This window comes from Taeniopygia guttata, chromosome W, assembly GCF_048771995.1.
Source record: "Taeniopygia guttata chromosome W, bTaeGut7.mat, whole genome shotgun sequence".
In the NCBI taxonomy this organism is placed as follows: domain Eukaryota; kingdom Metazoa; phylum Chordata; class Aves; order Passeriformes; family Estrildidae; genus Taeniopygia; species Taeniopygia guttata.
Window position 1 is genome coordinate 2,575,339 of NC_133064.1, and position 6,000 is coordinate 2,581,338.

Here is a 6,000-nt window from a genome sequence, read left to right on the forward strand (position 1 = left end):
CCCAGCTCCTCTGAACAGGCAAAGCAGAACACACACACCTCAGGATTTCACCTACATATGAACTATAGTATGAAGTGTATTCCCAGTGGGAGAAAAAGGGCTCTGCTCAAAATCTGCACATATATGAGACTCAGTCTTGCACATGCAGTAGGCCTGGTACACAGGCCATATGCCTGCAGCACTTGCTGGCTCATCCTCAAGCTGCCAAGCAGTGCCACTGGTGTTCAAGGTAGACACCTGAAGGCACTGTCACAGGATTACATATGTTGGCAAAAGCATGCCTTCAAGCCCAAGCATTTCTAGATGTGAATTAGGAAAAATGAAATAGAAAAACTCGTATGATTTGATGATTGTCAAAAGCTGAGAAGGCATTTCTTCTGCATAGGAGTACTGTTTTTGGAGAAATTGACTACATCCAGAGGAGCAGCAGCAGAAAATTGTCTCCTCCCCAGAGGCAGGGCAGCCACAGCTCCTCTGGGCAATCTGCCAGTGCATCACTCCCCTGACAGGGAAGAAATCTTCCTTATTTCCAATCTAATTCTGCTGTCTGTCAATTTAAAGCTGCCATCCCTTGCCCTGTCACTACAGGCTCTGGTGAAAAAATATGCAACCAAATAGTTTATGTTTGTATACTCCATTTAGACAGCATCTACCACCCTGAGGCTCCCTGAGCACTGGGCACTCAATGCTGAGTGCACCACACCAGTACTTTAGCCAGAGCAGCAGCTCAGGATGTGCAGGCCTCCCAAACTCAGCCCCCCAGCTGCTTACACAACACAAGCACAGGCATATTGCAGAATGCGAGGCTGATGGATTTTTGGATTTTCCGTGACACTGTTCTCTTTTCCACTTACGAACACGTTCTGAGTGCTGGGCCAGAACCCCTCAGTCAGTTCCTCATCAGGAATTAGCCACCTGCGTGATTAACATCAGTACCACAGAGCTCAGCAGCCTGGCACATTGAAGAATGCCTGTTTTGTTCCCCTAACATGCCATATGTATGGGGCTTTTTCCTTCCTCCTCCTGATATTTATTCAAGTATACGAGGATTATTTCTGAATTATTCATCATACAGTATCTGATTGCACTGTGGTGGTGCCGGTTCCCACTGCTTAATGAATGAGCCATTAGGCTTTTGCAGATGGTGCCATCAACAGCTCCTGTGCTGTGTGTTCTGTGCATTTACCCAGCAAAAGGAGAGCGCTGGACCTGAACAGGGGGTGGGAGATGAGTAATACCCATGCAGTGATCCTGCAAACCACACAAAGAGAGCAAGTGTTGCTGTAAAACTTACATTTTGTCCTAGATGTTATGTAATACAATTTTCTCAGAAAATCTTCGTATAGCTGAGTATCCCACCAAACTACTCAATACATCACTTCAAGCAGTGAAGAAGAAGACAGAAACTAACGGCCAGCAGTTTATGTATGTGGTCCTACAAGGTGTGACAACTGCTGCCATGACTAATGGGCATAAGCAGGGCCAGACATCATCTGTATGCCCCAGGCACCTCTTTCTTGGAAGAGGAGACCAAGAAGTGAGAGAAGACACTGTATTCCAGAACCCAAGTGGGTTCTGTGTCTTTGGGAACAGACACAGCAGGCACAGATGCACCCTTGCTTTGGGAGGGCCTTAGGAAGTGGGAGACACTGCATAGCTTTGGGTGTCAATGAGCTTGAGAAATCCATCCCAAATCACACAGCTTGGCTTCCTGCTGGTCCCTTGGGGCTGCCACCTGGACAGCTGGGGAGAGGGGCGCTAGGGATGGTGCTGTGTGACACAAGGGGTGATGCTCCTCTGCAGGAACAGACACACAAGCACTTGGGACCAGCAGCAGCTGTGCTTGCACTTCTGCCTTTCCAGAGCTTTCTCTGGAAAATGGAATAAGCACATAATAAAAGAAGAAGGAACCCAAGAGTGATTTTTCTGCCACTTTTCCTCTGTTTACTTCAGGAAATGCTGTCCTTGCAGATGAGGGTGGCAGCAGCAGCTCAGCCTGGCTGTGGTTCCTGATTCCAAGCTGCCTGTGATGATCTTCCTACAATGAAAGCAAAGTTAAAATCAAGGCGCCCTGCTGGTTTGCGGACGGCATGGCCAGGGAGTCTTTCTAGCACTCATACTTTCCATGCCGGTCCTTGGCATCTCCTGCTGGAAAAAGTACATCTGATTCATCCCCACCTACCGAAGATGAGTCAGGATTATACAAATTCCATTTAGTTTGTGTAACAACACTACTTCCCATGTTGCAAGCTTTCCTGTCTGCTGCCATAAAATTCTAGTGAACAGATCTCTGAAGACACAGTGATCAGCAAGAGATGCCCCCAGTGGGGGCTGGTGGCTGGCATGTCGAGGTTTTTGGTCCCTCCCTAGGACAGACAGGGGTTCTTATCACCATTTTAACTTCACATTGCAAATACTGCTGCTTCTGTGGTGATTCTCTCACCAGACAGGATTTAGTAACAGCTGGCTATTGGCTGCAGCTCAAACAACAGCTTGTTGGCAGCTTCCCTCTCCTGACAACCTGACCCCCAACGTCTACTGCAGGCAGTTCCCTAGCCCAAGGTACATGTCCTGTCTTTGCCAGTTCACTAAATCCTTACTGGGCTTACCCATGCTCCAAAAATGACTTTGCCTGTGTTAGCATGGCAAGAGGGAGGGAAGCTGCTGTGCTCCCCACTTGCTGAGTGCTCTGCTACTCCACGGAAGTGTTAAAAGTACCCAACAACCTACACCCACTAAAAATACTTTAGAGTGCACCTGAGTTACTTGTGCTGGCATACTGCACCACACTACAGCATGCCACACTGCTCCTTGGATGTGCCAGCACTAGGGACAACCCTCTCCCATTCAGAAAGGGAGAGAGGAAACCAGGATGATCTCTTGCGTACAGAGGAGGGGAGAGGCACCAGAGCAGCATCCAGCCCCAGCCCTAAGGGTTTCACTGCTCAGCAGCAGCCCATGCTTAGTTCCATCAACCAGATTAGCAGTCTCAGAGGGCTTTCCCCTCTGCAGTACAGGTGGGCAGGCTCTTGACTTGTTTAATGTGAAAGAACAGCTGCAGCAGCTACAGCTACAGTTTTCAGCCCCTGCCTGGAAGGCTCCTCCAGTGACAGAGCACTGCTCCCTGTGGGACACGAGGTGTGGTGGCACACATTCCCCCAGCTGCTGTGCTCAAGTGTGTGGGTTTGCCACGCAGTGAGCAGCCAGCACGAGCCAATGGCAAGGCACTTGCTGCTGTCACTAATGACAGTGCTGGGGACTGCCTGCACCTGCTTGGCCAAATTATAGGCTCATGTTGTCTGGTGGCTGGGGGGGTCGTCATTCTCTCTTACAGCCCCAGGGATCTTTTCTCTTTGTCCTTTCACATCTAAAACCTCTGCTTCAGAAGTTAGGCTCCCACACAGCCGCCATGCAAGAACTGGCTTGGCTTCAGATCAGTCAAAAATCTCCATCTTGCACTGTATGGGTGCAAATAATAATGCAGGGTAAAAAAGCAACTGCTGAGCATCATCTCTCTACTCATGAGATTTTTTATTATTTCTTAGAGCTGTCCAAAAATGTCAGTCTTACGTAACTAAACCCACTCTAGTTTGTGATACATCAGAATTCTAATAATACCTTTTGTACCTTATATATACACACCACAGTTTAAACATCCTAGAGCTGGCAGGCAGATGGAGTTTAACAGGAACTATTCCATCAACAGATGCTACTACCACCAAATTCTCTTTGCTCAGTCTGGGAATGAACTGACGGGCAAGGCAAGAAAACATGTTTTCTTACAGAGACACCATCTGCCAGCTTGAGAAGCTGCTGTCACCAGTGACTCAGGATAACTTGTATAATGAAAAACATTATTAATACCATTCTCAAGACAGCCTTATTATTAACTATACATTAATTGTATTGTAACTATTGTCTAGCATCAAGGCTATAGCAGTAAGAAAATACTGTAACTAATTAGTCTAAAAGGAAAATAACTGTAAAAAAAATTACTTGAGAAAGGGCAGTTATTTATCTTGGGAACCTTTAGGTAACAAACCTGGGTTTAATCCTTCTTTGCTATCATAGTCTGCTAAGATTTGTTGTATGACATCAGACAGAGCTTTTCCAGTTGTGAAAACTTACACTCTTCACAAAACAAGAGCAAAAAAAGGGTTTTGTTCTTCGGAGCTTATAAAGAAAAGAAGGGATTATTGGATTGCCAGCAGCAGAGATGAGAAGTTCCCATGCATTGTTTTATAGAACAGGATGGTGGGAGGTGTAAGGGTGTCCCAGCACATGCAAGGTACTAAGGGCCCACTGGGCATGTGGCTCTTCTCACCAGATCAGAAAAGGAAAATGGATGCTGATGGCAAGCAACACTGGAGTGGAGGGTAAAGCACCTCATTCCAAATAAAACTCACTCCAGCTGGCAAGTGGCTTGCTCCTGTGTATCCCACCACAGGAAAGCATGTTGTACTCATGTTAAAACCTGGATTATCCCAGTGCAGACAGCAAGAGAGGAACTAGCAGGAGGCTCTGCAGTGGTAATGAGTCCCCCCTCTGATTTATGTGCTGGGATGCAGTGAGGTGCAAACAGCTGCAGTTCTCCACCTGCCAGCATGGGTAAACAGCTTGTCATGAAGCACAGCTATCTTCTGATTCAAATAAACACACTATTTCCACTAAAATAAGAGCTGGTAATCCAATGGGTGTTTCAAAATGGTGTTTTCTTGCAGCTGCAACACTGAACCAGAATCTGCAGTAATTTTCTGCATATCCCTAAGGCAGGGATGAAACAAAGCCTACAAAGCTTTGAGAATCAGCAAACTAGTATTGTATAGCTTCTTAAAAGACTTCTTACAGACCAAAAAAATACCGGATTTGGTACATTATTAATATCTCAAAGCAGTCCTGAAAAATTTCTGGACCAATCTCAGTCCTGCAAGGCAGGTCTCATGCATACTGCTGGCATTCAGCAGGAAAGGAAATAGAGGAAAAGAGCTGGCAGACACAAAGAAGACAGGATGTGAACAGACAAGACTCCTGAGACTGCTTTAAACATCTACAGCTCTGGCAAACAGCCGTTCCAGAGGGGAATAATCTGAGCAGTTTCTGACAGACTGCCTGATGGTACCTGCAGAAGAGATGCTTACCTCTGTAGGCATTGATATTTTTGTGGTGACTGTTGAGAGAAGCCAAGGGAAAATGGCCCGAAGTTGTGGCACGGGAGGTTTAGCTTAGGTTTAGGTTAGATATTAGAAAAAGGTTCTTCCCCCAGAGGGTGGTAGGACACTGACCAGGCTCCCCAGGGTACGATCACAGTCCCAAGGCTGCCAGAGCTCCAGCAGCGTTTGGTCAATGCTCTCAAGCACAGGGTGTGACTCTTGGGAATGGCCTTGTGCAGGGCAAGGAGCTGGATTCCATGATGCTTACGGGTCCTTTCCAACTCAGCATATTTGGTGAGTCTATCCTGCCACGCACAGTCAACACCCCTCTTCTTACAGGATGTTGGGAAGCAGAGCTGGTGCATGTTTAGAGAGATGAAATAAATCATAACCACCACATTAAATCATCAGAGAGCCCAGGAAGCATCTGAGAGCTGCTTGATCTTATGTGTAGTGAAGTAGTTTGCATAATAGGTTGAAGACTTTTTGTCCTAATTGCAAGTGACTTTGAAAGCTGAAAGCTGGGTGCCAGCAGGTTCTGGCTGAAGGGCAGATGGGGAAGGCCTGGTCACTTCCTCCCACATCCACTGCAGATGCGGAGGCTGGTCACTGTGGTAACACACCCCCACCAGGGATCCAGGGCTCCTGCTCACTGCTGCCAACAACCAGGATGGGAGACAGCATTTCTTCATATTAGCTCTTAAGCCTGGTATGACTAAATTACTACAGCAATACCTTAGAAATTACTAACTGCCTAAATGCCACAACACAGAGGTGTCCTCACTCCATTCCTAGACTACTGCAATTACTAAATGATCACTCTTAAAAAAAACCCCAAATTCCCAACCTG